This window comes from Eleginops maclovinus, chromosome 4, assembly GCF_036324505.1.
Source record: "Eleginops maclovinus isolate JMC-PN-2008 ecotype Puerto Natales chromosome 4, JC_Emac_rtc_rv5, whole genome shotgun sequence".
Classification (NCBI taxonomy): domain Eukaryota; kingdom Metazoa; phylum Chordata; class Actinopteri; order Perciformes; family Eleginopidae; genus Eleginops; species Eleginops maclovinus.
In genome coordinates this window covers 25,479,013-25,498,007 of record NC_086352.1, presented here as the reverse complement: position 1 = coordinate 25,498,007, position 18,995 = coordinate 25,479,013, and positions in this window count along the sequence as shown.

The following is an 18,995-nucleotide window of genomic DNA, read 5'->3' as shown; positions in this document are numbered from 1 at the left end:
ACATCGTTATGTAACACTCACTATTGGCTGGCGGTCCAACTAGGGGCAGGACCCCTTTAAGCGCTTGACCAATCACAACAGTTTCGGCCAGCTTACCATCAGAGCAGACTGGGCTCTGGTCACAGACAGAGTGGAAAGAGGTGCTGCAGACAATCACTTTTGTAACATTAACACGTTTAAACATGTCACAGTAGGCTCAAAATACAAAAAGAAACCTGAAAAGGAGCATAATAGGGCCCCTTTAAAATCTTTGTTTGTTTTTCCTGAAAGACAGCATTAATACTTAGTGCATTGTCCTGATGAAATATAATGAAATGGTTTGCACAGCAGGAGTTTTCTGTGTGTGTTAATTGGTCAGTTTTCTTACTGTTTTTTAACGCCTTTATTCCACTTTGCTGTGTTCATTTCAGCATAATTTCCTCCATAATGGAGACCAGCTTATAAATGCATTAGCTGCAGCTTTTCAACTTTTCATTATTATTAAGTCAATAAAGGCTGACGAGGCTATGTTCTGCCATAAGCCTCCTATACTGGGATGGGTTAATTGCATTATCTAAAGTTCACTGTGAGCGCGGTGCTGAGTACATGTGTGACGATTGAAAATTCATTTGATTAGAATCCCCATTTCCATTGGGGTGTACTGGATCTCATTTCGCTCATGATTATATTTAACTTCAGAATAGCAGTTCACAACCTTCTTTGATTTTCAAGGTCTTTCAAGAAGATATTTGTTGTAACAGTGGAAAGTGTTGAAGCGGCAAAGTGGAAGAGTACACTATGTGCAAAAAAAAAAAGAAAGAAAAGAAATGTACCGGCGTATTGTTGTCGGAAATAAAAGTCCAGCTTTGAATTTCAAACGTATCTCATATTAACCATTAAGTTGTTCTGTTTGAGATTTTCAAGTTAATGTGACACAAATGGAGTCACTGTGACATAGAAGCATCCCACTCCTTTCAAAGTCCTTTATGCCTGCAAAATGTCTATGTCAAGATAATAATTTCTTCAAATACCAAAGCTGATGACCGCATGCTGTTTTTCATCATTTTATTGTGTGTTTGTGCACACCTCAGGTAGCACAAGAGTAATCTGGTTTATTAATAGATGCTGAAAGACGATAGGTGTCCAGGGAGCATGTAAACAACTTGTCTTGAATGCATCCTTGAAAATGTTCTTCTGTGCATGGAGCCAAAGGACACGTTGTGTGACTTTTAATTACTTAAACTAGTACAACGACAGAGCTGAACACTTCAATTGACCTGTTTCATTTTGTTTTCTTCATATGTAGTGTTAAAGAGGTGTTCATTATTTGTTTGCCTGGTTTGAAATCACTGAGTAAGATTCGCAATTATTTGGATTCATGTTTCCAGTAATCTGATGATCTAAGTCAATTGATTCTGTGTTTAGCTCTGGTTTGCTTTCAGTTTGTTCTCTGCATCAATAGGAATGTCATTGTTTAATGAATGACAAGAATGCACCAATGTTGCTGGACTGACATGGTCAAAACTTTTCCCCCTTTCTTCTAATCAGAATCACAGTGTAGTGTTCCTTCAGTATGTATGGTGTTCTTTTTTTACCAGGCTAAATGCTTTGTCTGTTCTAACTTTGATTAGGCTGCTGGTTTTACTGGTTTATTCATTAATTTGACTCATCCTGTTTACTTTAGATAGAAAATGTTTATTAAATAAAGTTGTTTTAATTCATTTCAACATTATAATTTATAATGAGTTGTGTTTATGATGGCAAATGTTACATCTCCTTTGATCAATATTTTAGTCTTTACCATTTGGATGCAAGATTTGGTCCTAGTCATCTCAATAACAGCTTGAAGCCTTTGGTATTTTGGCCAAGTATGACAGAAAACTGTAAAAGACACAATAAGGAAACCAAAATGTTGCGATCGCGCTCATGAACAACCTGTGAAAATGTTAAAAATCTAAAAGAACAGAAAACACCTAGACATGACAACTCCAAAACAGTGACCTGTCTTTTACAAAGTAGCCCTGTCTTAAGCATACACTGCTTTTGTCTAATTTGCTCAAAATTGGACCATGATGACTTCATGCTGTATTAGAGAACAATTAGATATATCAATAGCGACATTAAACTCATTAGGGTGTCTTTACTAATGTAATCAAAAATGAAAAGAGAAGTAGGGTCTTTTTTTATTGACTTATATACAAACATACTTATTTTGGTAACCAATGGAGTCACCCTCTGCTGGCCATTAGAAAGAATGAATATTCTATGCAATTCTACATCGGTGTCAACTCATCATAATAAAACTTGCTCACCAGCTAGTTGCTATCTTTTTCTGCTGTTTAGTGGACAGTAGGTAGCTTAGCATCGGTTTATGTGCGGAGAACAGCTGCTTGCTGCGGCTGAGAACATGGTTAATTAGGAGATCACTCTAAACCGTACATTAAACGTGTTGTAAAACAAGGAGCTAACAAAGTTTAGAAAGCTCCATTTAGCCGCAGAGTTGGGTGATAATCCTCTGTGGGTTTGCAGCACCACTTTTGATGCACAACCAAAAACGTTGACATCTGTGTAATGACTGAGTTACCACAAAGGGTTTCTGTCTACCCTTTCAGTTTAGTTGGACATGAACACTTTGATTTGCCTTACATGTGTGGCTTTGTATGTGTCATAAGGAAGTTGACTTGGATACACTGATTGTTTTGACAAAGAAATACGTCACTTTGTTTCACATGTTCCATCCAACAACTGCTTTGGATGACTAATAACACTGATGTTATCAAGGCGTTGTCAAAGAGTATCTACGTGAATGGTTTAAAGAGAAATTACTTCAAATTCCAACATGATTGTCTGCCAACTCTGTCTTACAAGAAAGACACGCCTTTAGTAAATATTTATGTCATAAGCCTGGATCTGAGTGACAGGGCTAAAAAAAGTCTCTATTATTATGAGATGTTTGTTTATCCTTTGTTTTCCTTTGGGACACACATGAAACTTAATAGCTTTGAATTATTGTGCCAACAAATGCTTTTAAAGTGTCCATTCAATATAAATATAGGTTCTTCTTAACAGCTTATTTTTCTGACTGACAACCTCACACTTTTGAACCATAATTCAAAAAGATAAATTATCAAGAAGGCATCCAGGAAAGTTAAAAGATACTTTCCAAGTAATTGAGTTGTCAGTATCCAAAAGCAAAATAACTAAAAATGGTTTCTGTCACTTTTAAGCTTCTGATGTGAAATTATAAAGTCTGTAATATCATGATATAGCAACGCAGGAACAATCAGCTTTCAACCAATTACTGTGTGACAAATAGGAAGAATGTTTCCTTTGAGGATCAAATTTGCAGTTTTTTTTTTCTTTTTATGTACCTTACTTTATCTACTCACTAGTTATTTAAACAGGGTGATATGACTTTCTGAATATTGAATAAAAGCTATTTTGCAAACTGTTTTTCATTTACAGTAAGATCTCTTTGTGATGGAAACTTCTGGAGCAATGGAGACGAAACTCAGAATGACACAGGAAAGCTGGAACTTTGATGGCAAACACTGAAGGTTTATTATGAAGTTAACGGCCGGAGAATTGACAAGACATTTGCTGCTGCCATGAGTTGACAGAGCGGTTGCCTGACCAATTCTTAAGAACTCTACTGCAGTCCGAGGTTTTAACCAGTTCAGAATGGACAATCAACATTCCTCATCAGTGAGACTAGACAAATATGGACCCTGAATCTAACTAAAGCTGTCTTCCATGGAAAAGAATGTACGCCAGGGAACCTACATTCCAGATAAGAAGGGCTTCTAGTGTCCCTGAACAGTAAACTATCTCATGTCAGCTTGTGCTCGGTCATAGACTAGCATTAACAAAGCGTCCAAGCTGCCCTTCCTTAAGGGAGATTACAGCACCCCAAGGCCGAAAACCTGTGCCAGGGGAATGCAGACAGAGGAAGGAGAAAAAATGATTAACTGTGTCAAAGGTTAACTACATAAGCCAAACATTCCCTTACACTGTTGAATATACTAAATGTTACATTTTTTTAAAATCAGTCACTACATTTTTTTTTTAACTTCACAAACTCCTAAAATTGTAACACTGTTGAAAACATTTTTTTTTTTTACATACTGTTAGTGTTAGTCATGCAACATTAGGTTAATTAAGCCATACATTGGAACCTGCATTACTGGAGCTTTTTCACCCTCTGTGTTTATATCTTTATGCTTAAGTATACCAACATTTCCCCTTAAGCAGTGATACACTGGTGCTGATGCATTTCTTTTTCCACCAGTAGATGTCAGCATCAACCAACAGCTTTACCTTTGATTATCGGCTGTAGATGCTTGATAATGATAAACGGACATTTTCAATTGCACAATGGTGTTGATCAAAAACCTGACTGAAAATATTTTAATGGATAACAAAGGAAAAACCTTTAGAAGGACCATCAGATATTGGTTTATTATTTCACACACAGATTTAGCAGTGATACAATACAACAATTGTCAGGGTTGTAGTAAAGGACCCAAATGCAGAGAAACAGGGGGAATCAGGTATTGGGGGTTTAACAAAAGGTGAGATTTATTTCACAAAAGCTGTACAACAAAACTCCAATAAACGGTGCGAGCAGGCACGATCATCAAAGGTAAAAGTAGCAAACAAAAACTCAATCAAACCAGAAAGACAGGAGGGCAGCCGAGAGGAATCCAGACAGGCAGACAGGACTGGGAAACAAACAGAACTGGACCACGAGACCCAGGGACCAACATGGGAATGACGACGACCGAACAACAGACAAAAGGGGAACCAACACTAAATACACAAGGCTGAATAAAATATAGCAGCTTTCTGCAAATTGAATGTTTTGTAAAGCAGCAATACATTAAACATATTTTGCTTTTACAAACATTCCCTTGACAAATGTAGATCATCTCCCTACCCAAAGTGTGTAGCCGCACAACTTAGCAGTGAGCTACACACTTTTACAGTAGGCAGTGACACTGTGGGAACAAGACAATTCAATGATAATGAAATCAGAAAAAAACAGTATTAATGTTCAGGTATTCATGAAACATTTTATTTTAAGCAACCAAGGACACTTATGCACCGATATTTAGAATAAAAATATTGACAAAAAATGATTGAATTCAAATTTTAAAACAGCCAAACACTGACTGTTTGACACAGATTGATCCAGGGAGGGATATACTGCACATAGGGCTGGTTGCATTTAAAAGATTAAATTGGCACAGTTAGCAGAGGGTAAAGGCTAACTCAGTTATATTTTTCCTCATCCACGGAAGAAACAATGTTATATGGGCGTGACTCAGCAAATATTCTAGTAAATATGGACAGTACAACATTAAAAATAGAGTAAATAAAGAGTTGACACGTCAGAGTATCGACAGCTAATAAAAAAGCCAGCCTGGTTAGTACGCAACTGATTGCCCTAAAAATACGTAGTAAACAACACACAACAGTGCAAAGTAACAAAAACATGACAAAACAAAAATGCCTTCATACAACCCTTCCCAAAAACACATGAAGAATATGTTGCATAGCAAAATTATAACTGGGAAAAATCCAATAAGTTGAACTGTTTGAAACAAACCCATTGCTCTCTAGTCATTTTTATTGTTATGAAAAACAAAACGGGCTTTACATATTCTGTTTGTTTGTGTTTATGACAACTCAAAGGACAAGTAGGCTTGTTTTGTTAGAAAAGCTGTATGAAGGACTTCTGTTATCGTTCTGTGGAGAGAGGATTAAGAGCTAATTGTGTCAACACCTGTGGTCAACACCTCCTGTGACTGCATGTGATGCCTCTGTGTTGCAGGCTCACTGCTTCATGCTTCGTGACATGTTATGATTCTCTAAAGAAACCCAGGTGTGTAGTTTATTCCAGTGACCTGCATAAGTCACAGGTCCAAACCCAATGAAACACGCATGACGTAAAGTGGAACAGGATGTTTGCAGCATGACTTTGCTGTGAAGGAAAGCTGCATAAATCCTTCAGATCATGAACACTTTGCGGGTCCTCTCTGGTAAATACACAAAGATACTTAATCAGAACCTCAATCAGATTAAAAAGAATGTATTATGACCCAATAAATGACCCTTGTTTAATGCTTAAAATGCTGAATTAATAAATACTGTTATGAGCTGTTTTTCTTACATATTTATGTATGATTGTGTAGATACACGGTCTATTCGATTTTTCATAGTTTCTTAATTTGTTTTAATTGACTAGGTGTATAAACCCTGCCTTTATTTCTTGTGAGTATCGGCTATAACTTTGCTAGTTAAAACTGAATATTGAGACATGAAAAGTAGGTTAAATGTTGTTTTCAGGTCTCCACAGAAAACTAAAGCATACCACAGACAGAAATGACATCACTACCCAGTCATGAGCTGAAACATCTGCCGCCCTTAAATCCAGACTCACGCACGAACAGCGAGACAGCTACAGAACATCACATCACAAGATGCACAAAGGCATTCATTGGATTTAATTCCATTGTTGCTTTGACATTTCTTGGACACTCAGTGTGTCCAATCTGTGCTGGAAATGCTTCACTTGAATGAGGTTCTTGATTTAACCCGTGAGGTTTCTGTTTTTCTCTGTGCAAAAAAACAACAGTTAAACTCAAGCAGATTGAACCATTTTGTATTTACTGTAAATGATGTGGCAAATACTGTAGGTTTCCAAAGATTCTATTGTATTTTTTGACTTGAATGTTGTTTTGTACGCAGAAAGCAACTAAAATGATATTCTCTATAATTGTTGCTGCAGATGGTCCCATAACAGAAACTTTTGGTACTTTTATAATTTTAAATACTGACCATTTTTGCATCTGAAGGTCTCATTTATTTGGGTTGAAAGAGCAAAATGTTGATGCAATATTTTATTTCTACTTGGAATTCATTGGATTGGTGTACATGCAAATGTGGGCAAATGGCACTGCGCCAAATGCAATCACTGTCAGAGCGAGTTTAAGTGATCCAAAGCAAGCTTCAGACTGAAATGACTAAGGACCTTGCCACAACCAACAAACTCTGCCCTGGATACATTTTAAAGTAAAGTACATCTATTTACAAATTTGTCCGATGCATCATAAAACTTGCATGTCAGATAAAAGAAATCATCATTTATTTTTATTGGGTATACAATAATAAAACACCCATGCAGGGTCACCATTCATATGGACATTTGTTTCAATTGTTACGCTGTTTTTATTCAAAAATACACACAGTACATAGACTTTGAAGAATGAAAAAAAAGATCTTCATATAAACATATGACCCTTTTGGACTAGCTACCTTTTTTATAGCCGGTATTTAAAAAAGTGTTAGTACTTAAAAAATGTAAAAAACTCAGTAATACAATGCTAACGTTGTGACTGCAGTCAGTGTTTTCACAGTAAAATGTACTGCTTTGGGTATCAGGAACGATCTGTCCCTTGCCTCCAGCAACACTTTCACTATTTATGATGTTTCTTGAGTTTGAGCCCACTTTAGCATTTAATAAGTAGAACTCTGACAGGATTAAAGCTGTAGATTTTGGAGATTTATAGTGATGTGGAACAAAAAGGCCACTGGCTAACCTAGCTATAATCTTTGATCTTCCTCTACAATATCTCAATGTTCACTTTGAGAAATATTTGCCCGCCGATTAGATCATTCTCCATAAATGTTTTTTTGAAATGCCCGGCTACAACCTTAAGTGTCCAGGAAATGTCTCAAGGGCTCAATTTTTTTTGAGGATCTGGAGTCTGTCTGTGTTTGGTGACTAATGGAAAGCATTGCATATTCAGCACCGTTATTCTGGGGGAACAGGATTGGGAAAGCTTTTTTTCATGACAGAAAAAAACAAAATATGTAACTCATATCCTGGCAGCAGTAGCTCAGTCTGAGGGGATATGCGGAGCTACTGACCGTGGACTTGTACTTTTAAAGCTACCAGTTCATCTCCTGGGTACTGCTTACTGTATGAGCCCTTAAGGAAAGCACCAGACCCCCACACTGCTCCCCAGGCACTGCACCTTGCTCCAGATAGATGGGTTAAATGCAGAGAATACATGTCACTGTGTGTGCAATGCTGTGTGTTATTATTGAACATGCATTCGATTTGAATATTCCATTTCCATATATTCCTTTTTATGAAAAAATATGTATTAAGGGGTGGGCATGTTTTGAAGTGTGCTCTGAGAAAACTCAGGAGCTGCAACACAGATGTTAAAGTCAGTGTTTAACATTTATTGGCCAAATGTCCATATGGAACTAAATCCTGAGAAATGTAATGCTTGGTCACAGCTGTTCATGGGTAGACTTTTCCACACAGATCTTATGTAACTATAAGATGGAAATAATGGAAATGGAAAGAGTAGTCAATGCCTCTTAATGATAAAAATAATGGGTTAGAAAGTGTGTTTGTCTGCTCTAACCAGGCTGCAATCGTTAGCATGTTTAGCTAATTTGCCTATTATTAATATTAGTAGGTATAGATAATACCGTTCATTAGTTTACACAGCCCCATTCACCACCATCAAATACATTAAGATGTTTTCCCTGCTAGTTTTTATTTAGTTTAGCTACACTTCAGCAACTTAAGCCAACGCTAACAGCAATCTGCCAAACACAGCAGTTAGTCCTCAATAAAATAGCTATTTATGTTGTATCATTAAAAGTGAAACTTACTTTTTCTGAATAGATATAATAAAGCAAAGATCTAATTACTAAGGTTTTTATAAGTAGGCTTGTGGAATATGCAGCTAAGAAAAGGGACATTTTAATCAGTCGTCTTTGTCATACAATAAGGACTAACCAACTCTAGACTGCTATTCAAGAATAATGCTAAGAGGAAGCTGAATTTTTACCTGGAACATGCAGCTTTTAGCACAATATAGTGGAAATGTTTGTTCCCCTTTTAGAAGATTTTAATTTTAACAAGCCAGCTTTTGAAAAAATCCTCCAGAGACATCGTTTTCAGCCAACTCATAAAGTGGTTACGTTAGCCTAATTAGCTAGATAGCGTTTAAAATGTACTCCCAGTATTTGTAATCTCGTCAAAGCAAATAAACAGTCGTGGGCAAGAGTTCAAAGCCTGCAGTGCATCATATTTCTGTCTGAGATCCAAGATCCAATTGTTTAAGAAATGACTAAGAATTTTGATGGTTAATACTTTGTTACCATTATAAACTTCACGTGTCATGGCATACTAGAAACAGAAAGCTTGACATGGATGGAAACAGAAACTGAGGGTGTCTGGACTTTGTGTACCCGTGGTTAAATGGCTCAAATTATATTGCAAAGCAGTGTGAAGCACATCCTGCCTGACCAGCAAATTGGTTGCAGAAAAAGTTTGCTAGAAAACCAGAATAATATTAGGGAAGTGGAAGAAAAATAAATGTCTGTCTCAGTTGGGTACAATGTGGGCATTAACGATGTCATTCACAGGCAGACAGTGGCGTGGATGAGCTCATTCCTGTGGCCTGGCACCCAGACAGACAGGCAGGATACTAACAGAGCCTCTGCCACCATTCAAGTAGCAGCATGATCCAAAGATTACCGCACTGGTTTGGCTCTCCTGCCAACTACCTCACAAATTGCTTACAGCATGTGGAAAGCATGCGTACACTGAGCTAAAATAACTGACCATGTGGAAGAGTTTCAAGAGGCACTCAACAACTCCATTGTGCTGTGTTTAAATGGCAGTATAACAAGGGTGTATAGCCAGCATAAACAGCTCTAATCAAAGTGTTTTAGTAGCTGCAGTGTTTTATTAGTGGCCGGACACACATGGTGTAAATCCATTTCTCTTAAAGATTCTGATCTGGGGTCAGAGCAATTTTAAAATCATCTCCTCAAGCTGCAAAGAGTCACCCGAAGCAACAATTAATCAATGGACAAAATAAAAGTAGTCAGTCCATAAAAGCCTTTCTTTAGTTTTCCCAAATCACATACTGAGTGAGGTGCTGGTTGTAATCCAAGGAGGCATCTCAATTAGCGATGCAAACCGCAAGTGCACTTTCTCAGTTAGAAGTTAACTGTGCAGAAGTGTTGCTTTTAAGGTCAAGCTCTTCACAAAGACTCCCTCCGTTCTGACCTTTTGCAGAGGGTAATAAGTGTTCTTTTGTAATTATAAATGGCAGACCAATGCGCAACAGCAATCAAAGCATAAGCTACATTAAAGGGCAAACCCGGTTTCATTCAAGACTTTCAGCACTAACTCTTGCCCTGCTTCCACTAATACTAGGTAGACAATGATTCCTTTAATAGCATCCAGGGTCAATTTTCTTTGCCAGGTGTTCACCGCAAAGTTATTCTTTTTAGCTGCTTAAAAAGTAAAATAATGTAAGGACACATTATTTAGTTTAAATCATTGACATTTTTAATCCAACATCAATCCACCAGATGCCCTTGGACGTTCCCATCTTTCCCAAACACTTTACATTGACACCAATCTACACACCTGTGCCTACTATGCAATAGCATCCTATACGGTTTACCATTCAACCTCCTCAACAAACTGCAATACATCCAGAACTCTGCTGCACGCCTCCTCACCCACACCCTCTCCCGAGACCACATCACTCCCGTCCTCCATAATCTCCACTGACTCCCCGTCTGCCAACGAATCGACTTCAAAGTCCTCCTCATCACCCACAAAGCCCTCAACAACCAGGTCCCCTCCTACCTCACAGACCTGCTGCACCCCCACACCCCTTCCCGCTGCCTCCGCTCATCAGAAGCCAACCTCCTATCCATCTCCACCTGCGCCAAGCACCGAACCTGGGTGGACAGAGCCTTCTCCGTCGCTGCCCACTCCCACTGGAACTCACTCCCACAACCCATCAAAGACTGCACTGACCTCACCACCTGCAGCATGCCCTTGTTGGTATGCTGAACCAACTGCATGGTAAACGGTAACACTGCTTTATAAGGTCAGCATCCGAAATGAGAAGGGCACTGTAGGTTACAATCCCTGTCAGACTACAGCAGGTACAAAATTGACTGAAGATGGAAAATATCTTTCTAAGGTAAAACAAACATGCATTGTTCAGGAGGATGAAAAGTACCAGTTGAATTTCATTCAGCTCACATCCTTGCACAGTGTACTGTGGCCTGTGGTAATGATGGGGAATTTGGAGGAGTGTGCTCAGGGGAAAAGTCCTATTGATCTGAAGCATTGTTTTTGGACATTTGTTCTGGGAATGAATTGTCTCTATAGTCTGTGATCAGAGTTTTTGCCCACATATGGAGCGGAGGCTTCCCTGCTGAAACAGATGATGTAAAACCAAACTGGGGCAAATGTTTATCTGTAGGAGCCATCGTGCAATTGTGTCACTTCAAAATACTTTTTGCGATGTTAAGCTAAAGGTTTTTATTTATTTGTAACCTTTAAAGATAACTTAATCCTTCCAACTGCCTGCCAGGATTTTCTTAGCTGGTATTATGCCAATATATCATCAACCCTGGCTCAATTTCTCTCGGAAAACAATGTTACTTGTGATAAAATCTTGAACATATAATGAAACTCTAAAGTTGTGGGAAATAAGAGATGCTGTATGCTAATGTACTTATTATGAACAACACTTCCTTATGTGCAGAGATCAAACAAGAAAAACAGTAATCAGTGAGCCTAAGAGAATATCTGGAATATTAGAATTATAGGCTCACTGTTTTCCTGATTTTTGTTTTTCCCTCGCCTCTTTGGTACAGCTACATAACTAATGCACATGGGGGTGGTATCAATCTTCTTACATTACTCTAAATAATAAATCAAATACATGTATTTCAAGCTATTACATTAGTGTTTCCAGGTAGCCAACACTTTCTCTTACAACCTCTGTGGATGCTACACTATATGATAAAACAATACAAATATATTTTTTAGATTACATCTAATCTGTAAAGCTTGCTGTTTTTTGTAATGGAATTTGTTTCTTCCTGCAATGGTTGCTGTGGTGAAAGCAAGAGTTTTGCTGGTATGCTAGTGAATAAAAGATGAGGAACACAGATGCATCCTCCTGCACTGGATGCCATGGCTTTGAGTCACATTGCTTAGCTCCTCTGTCACATCAAGCTGAATCAGCAACGATGAAAGACATTGATATGCAGCCATTTTTTCTATGCTTTAAAACCCTGAGGCCAAATTGGGACACACCATTACTTTGATCAGAATCGGAATCAAAAGCAGGTTTAATGTCAAGTAGGTTAACAAACACGAGGAATTTTCCTTGCTGTACTTTCATGTAAATGGTATTCAGTTTGGTTGGAACCTGATTTGTAAAAATAGGATATCCATGTTTGTGTTTTTTTCCGTCAAGCCTCAATAGCAGTCTGGCTTATGTTTGGCTCTGTCGATATGGACATACTGTAGCTTTGGATATTTTTACGCCGGTCCCTATCACAGCCTGTGATTTACACACAGTTCTCTATTCAGTGTGGTGTGTGAGTCATTTCTGTTTGTGTCCAAGTGATTATATGGTTTGTATCAACTATGTGAGTGCCAGACTGATTCACTGTGGTGAGATCAATCATCTATCCGTGAAACCCATTCTTTTTCCATTCTTCTGTTGGAGCTGTGTGTGTGTTGTAGATTCTGAATCATCTCTTCATTTTACTACATTGTGAAAAATGTCCATCTGCTCAACACTCTGGATAAATGAAAAGGTTTGTACAGATTGTTGTTCATAAACACACATATTCATATGTTTTATACTAATGAGTGTATGGATCCAATTCTGTGAGAGAATGCTTTCTCTCCCTTTCACATTCATCAGCAATTTAATTTCATGCTGGAAGTACAATTCATTTGTTTCCTGAGTAAAATCAATTAGTCTTTCACTAACACTGCGTATGCTTAACATCTTAAACCAATTTGTTTAAGTTTGGCTCGTGTTTAAAAGGTTACAACACTAGTATGTGTACTGTAATTCTCTCAGTTTGGAACAAGCAATGCATTTTTTTGCACTTCTAACTCCTCAGTTCAGATCGGGGAATAAGTCATTACTTGATATCTTCACTGTTTTATTAGGTTGGATACTTTTTCTCAGGTTCTTGCACACTTTATTTTTCATATATGTATCTCTGGACCAAAATGATGTTTTGTTTAAATTGCTCTATATGTCATTAATTAAAATGTACCATTTAAGTTCAGAAAGATCAGCAGAGGATTAAAAGCATTGCGTTGACTCATTGGGTAATAATACAGGAACTACCTTAAAGCCATTCAGAGGTTATTTTACCTTCATAGTGTATATTCCCAAACACATTTGCAATTTATGATAGGACCAGAAACCAATTGACACACATTGAACCTGGTACCCTGAGAGCCGCTGAGGGTCTGGAGCCCCAGGGCAGTCTTGTTTTTAATGTAGCCTTAGCGCCCTGAAATATAAGGGCGTCACATTTTCAGTGCAAGGAACCACTGCAAAGACTACTCAGACTCTTACAAGGTCAAACACAGGAAGTTTCTTTGGCAAAGCTATTAACATGAATTAGATTGTAGCCAGTGTAAATTCAAATGATTATTTTATACAGTCTGCACATCCAATCATTCATGGGGATGCAGTATGTCTTTTTGTTTCTTCAGTTCACACACTGACTGACATTTGACCTCATTGTAGCTGTGTGTGGATATTCCCTTAAACAGCCTTCTGTCCTTAATAGCCTCTTGGACATAAGCAATGGAAGAACGGAGAGATTACATACAGTTTTGTCTGATGTACTATTTATCAGAGAGAAATAAAAACAGAAGTGTATGCAACTCTTTTTTTTTCATTTAAGTATTTAAGTATTTAATCTGCTGTATCTCCTACATAAGTATAGTTTTACTTGTCTGTGGATTTAAAGTATATATATATATATACAGTGGGGCAAAAAAGTATTTAGTCAGCCACCAATTGTGCAAGTTCTCCCATTTAAAAAGATGAGAGAGGCCTGTAATTTTTATCATAGGTATACCTCAACTATGAGAGACAGAATGAGAAAAAAAAATCCAGAAAATCACATTGTAGGATTTTTAAAGAATTTATTTTCAAATTGTTGTGGAAAATAAGTATTTGGTCAATAACAAAAGTTCATCTCAATACTTTGTTATATACCCTTTGTTGGCAATGACAGAGGTCAAACATTTTCTGTAAGTCTTCACAAGGTTTTCACTCACTGTTGCTGGTATTTTGGCCCATTCCTCCATGCAGATCTCCTCTAAAGCAGTGATGTTTTGGGGCTGTCGCTGGGCAACACAGACTTTCAACTCCCTCCAAAGATTTTCTATGGGGTTGAGATCTGGAGACTGGCTAGGCCACTCCAGGACCTTGAAATGCTTCTTACGAAGCCACTCCTTCGTTGCCCTGGCGGTGTGTTTGGGATCATTGTCATGCTGAAAGACCCAGCCACGCTTCATCTTCAGTGCCCTTGCTGATGGAAGGAGGTTTTCACTCAAAATCTCACGATACATGGCCCCATTCATTTTTTCCTTTACACGGATCAGTCGTCCTGGTCCCTTTGCAGAAAAACAGCCCCAAAGCATGATGTTTCCACCCCCATGCTTCACAGTAGGTATGCTGTTCTTTGGATGCAACTCTGCATTCTTTCTCCTCCAAACACGACGACTTGAGTTTTTACCAAAAAGTTCTATTTTGGTTTCATCTGACCATATGACATTCTCCCAATCCTCTTCTGGATCATCCAAATGCCCTCTAGCAAACTTCAGAAGGGCCTGGACATGTACTGGCTTAAGCAGGGGGACACGTCTGGAACTGCAGTATTTAAGTCCCTGGCGGCGTAGTGTGTTACTGATGGTAGCTTCTGTTACTTTGGTCCCAGCTCTCTGCAGGTCATTCACTAGGTCCCCCCGTGTGGTTCTGGGATTTTTGCTCACCGTTCTTGTGATCATTTTGACCCCACGGGGTGAGATCTTGCGTGGAGCCCCAGATCGAGGGAGATTAGCAGTGGTCTTGTATGTCTTCCATTTTCTAATAATTGCTCCCACAGTTGATTTCTTCACACCAAGCTGCTTACCTATTCCAGATTCGGTTTTCCCAGCCTGGTGCAGGTCTACAATTTTGTCTCTGGTCTCCTTTGACAGCTCTTTGGTCTTGGCCATAGTGGAGTTTGGAGTATGACTGTTTGAGGTTGTGGACAGGTGTCTTTTATACTGATAACGAGTTCAAAACGGTGCCATTACTACAGGTAACGAGTGGAGGACAGAGGAGCCTCTTAAAGAAGAAGTTACAGGTCTGTGAGAGCCAGAAATCTTGCTTGTTTGTAGGTGACCAAATACTTATTTTACCGAGGAATGTACCAATTAATTCATTAAAAATCCTACAATGTGATTTCCTGGATTTTTTTTCTCATTCTGTCTCTCATAGTTGAGGTATACCTATGATGAAAATTACAGGCCTCTCTCATCTTTTTAAATGGGAGAACTTGCACAATTGGTGGCTGACTAAATACTTTTTTGCCCCACTGTATATATATATATATATATATATATACCTGTGGGTCACCCCACCCACTGGAGTGACAGAAACCTTCATTTAAGTTCATGTCGAAATCTCTGCTGTCTCTTTAAATTCTGCTCCACAATGGGTTTTTGATGTGGTCATGCCTTGACTCTCTTCAGGATATTGCTGCACTTCTTCATTAAACCATGCAAACTAATCAGACAGCGCCACCAGGTGGCTGCAAAACCTTATAGCTTGTTTAAATGCAGTTATGCAATCTACAACACTGCCTAAAAAAATTAATTCCCTAAAGACGTTTGCAAAGTTAGACTCTTTCCTATCCAGTTGGTATGCATACAACCGCAATCAGCAAATTTGGCTCATGAGAGTCACGGGTAAAGTTTTCATCAGGACTGCATCATAAAACTGACTGGTGCAGAGTTAACTGGCTACTGTGTATGTTTATTTTCCCCAGTTTCCTTTGCTATGAATGAAGAAGTGTATTATTTATTCTTCCAGAGTTCAAACACCACAAAGTCCCTGAAGTCATTATCTGCTGAATGAGACATGTACTGAACGCCACATCGACTGCATATGAAAGGCATCAGCGTTAAATAATGATTGTTGTACTGATGTTATAGGCTGCAGGTTTGAGATGGAAAAGGGTCACATCTCAGGTGTCCTTTATCTGCTTAAAGAAAAGTTGGTTGTCTGTATCAATAACTTTGCATTTGTACTCCCTTTAGAGTATACTCATTCTGCACACAACCTTGCCTTTTGTGTATTCTTGGAAACATATCTGCTGATGAACTTCTGCTGACGTTTCTATAAACAAGTTATATTTGCAATAACAAGGAGAGAGGACACATTTTTTAGTGACTGCCGTTTACAATAACCAGAATATTAAGGTAGGAAATTATGCTGCTCTTTTAAATTGAGACATCCTTTTAGTTACCAGGGATTTATCTAAAAGCTGCTACCAATTATACTTCAAAAGCACTTCACAGAAAGTCTCAGCGAAGTCCCTTTAGTGATTATTGTGTCTTTGAAAGCAGTTATTGTGTAGTTAAATTGTTGAAGTCACCATTGGACGGAGTAGAAGGCACAACATGTCTCTGATCACTCTGAGAAAGAAGAGTGACGCAGGACTTCTTCCACTGCAGCCAAACAAAATCTCTTAATAAAGAGCTTTGTGGGTTTTTTGCTCTTAAATGGCTGATATTTCTTCCATAGCTCTGTTAATTGAGAAGATTTGTCTTTGTAATGCACAGCTGTCTTATTTAATTTATAGTGCACTATGCTGAACACTGGAGCAACAAGCATCAGCTTTTATTTTGCTACCCACTTCATTTTGATGTGATATATTTTCTCTGCTACACACATTATAAGAAAAACATTCCAGTGTCCCATATAGATAAAAATTCAGCTCTGTTTGAAAGCGGATTGCGATGAGAGGGAAATGGAAATTAAAGTCATAATTTTGTAGTAATTATTCGTAATTTAACTGGAGATAAGGTACAAGTCATTTTTTATGCCTAGTAATAAGCTTTAAAGTGGTTTTGTTTCTGGACTTGAAAAGCGTTGTATAACATAACATAAAATACAGAAACGCTGTCTTAATAATGAAGCTTCTTTAGGATAAGTTGATAAGCATTTCATGGTTGTTAATTCACAGCATCATTTATTAGAAGCTTTTCATTTCAAAGCCAAATGCCTTTTGAAACATAAGTATTATAGTATCAGTGAAGGTACCTAAATATCAAACTTTTGTTTCAATGTTAAACTAGCTTCTGTATGTATCAGTTTAAAATGTGTAACTGTGTGTTCAGTCTGAACCCGATTCTTGTGAAGAGCCATATAAAATGAAGTCCAGTAACTATATGTTATTGCACTTTTTATGTGGGATGAATCATCCTTGGCTTCTTAGTATTTGCCAATAAATGTTATAAGTGCCACAACAGAAAGCTTGATATTTTTGGAAAATATTGAAATCTGAATTAATTTATTCCTCATTGGTCTCCAAAGAAATAATGACGCAAAACCCACTTTCCTAAACCAGTTATTTTCTGGCATTAAGACAAGTTCACATGAGGTTCACTGTGGGGAAGTATTCCCTGTTTCTCAAAGATCAATCCAGGCACACATGTGCGCAGACACAGGGCCAGTTTGGGTCCTGACTTTGCTCTCCATTAGTCAGAACTGCCTCTATTCTCTATGAGTGAGTCAAAGGATATGAGTTAGCCTGAATAGTCACAGATGGGTTCCTGTCTGCAGCCGTAAGGAAGAAGACATTGATTTAAAACAGGCGGGAAATAGGAAACTTTAAGACACACAATAGCACTTTTTAAGAATTCAAATAAAAATCCAGATATCTTACATCAAGAAAATGTCTGTGAATAGCAATATAAAACACTCTTTTCATCTTTTGATTGATAAAACACCTTGAGGAAGGTTTTTTTGAAGAACAGTTTAACATTTTAGTTGATCCAGACTTCAAAAGATCAGAAGGGTCTGCAACAGATTTAAAATAAAATGTTAAAATACATTTATGTCAAGGCATAGGGAGCATTACTGTCTTTCTCAAGTGCTTTGTCCCTACCTAATAAAACTGTGCCGCTGCTTATAGATGTCTAAAATAAGTTGCTCTTTATTGTAAAAACAAAAACCATAAAACAGGTTTAGAGACTGGTCCAACAATCTTCCTCATTAGGACTCAATAACACTTAACAAAGCATCTTAAAAAAAGAAACCTCTCAGTCGTCGGAAACACCTATCACAAATAATTTTAACTATTGATGCTTAGTTCAAATGAATAAACACCAAAACACAAAGGCAGACCAAGAAATGTCTTATTTTAACCCTGCATGTTTCTCAGGGACAGTCATCAATATTCAAAGACTTGCTTACAAATGTACATTTAATATTAATCTGGAAATGGATCGATGAGGACATCAAAGTGGATCCCTTTTGTTCGCACACAAGGATAGAGGTTCACATGAGGCTCACGGTACAACGTCTGCATTAAAACATTACACATATTAGACACATTTCCCCAAGTAAAACTGAATTACCAGCCACTCTGTCTTTTGTAATGGCACGGACATTGAGTGTGCAGATAAATGGAATTTTTTCTTGGGCCATTATCTCAGGATGAGAAGAAATAACTTTGTGAGGGTTGGAAAAGGGGGGGGGAATACTGTAGGCCTGGGTCGCTGGAGCAGGAGAAGATAGATACCAGGAAAGGAAATGATTGAAAGAATGAATGTGGATAGAATACATTGGGCGAAAGTAATCAGAAAAGCAGCTGCCTTGTTAAACAATATTACATTTCCAGGTAATAAAAACAGGAAGAAAAGGAAAATCATATATGCTGTGTGTGCAAACTATAACAGCGATAAGATATAATTGCTGCCTATCCTCTGATTCCGAAAACAATGACACTATGAAAAACCATACAAAAATAGTCAGACCAAAATCACATGAAAACATTGAAGCAACAGGATAGGCAACATTTATTAAAAGAAAGAACTCAAGCATTAGGTCTGCCTCACCGCAGCAGAGAGACAC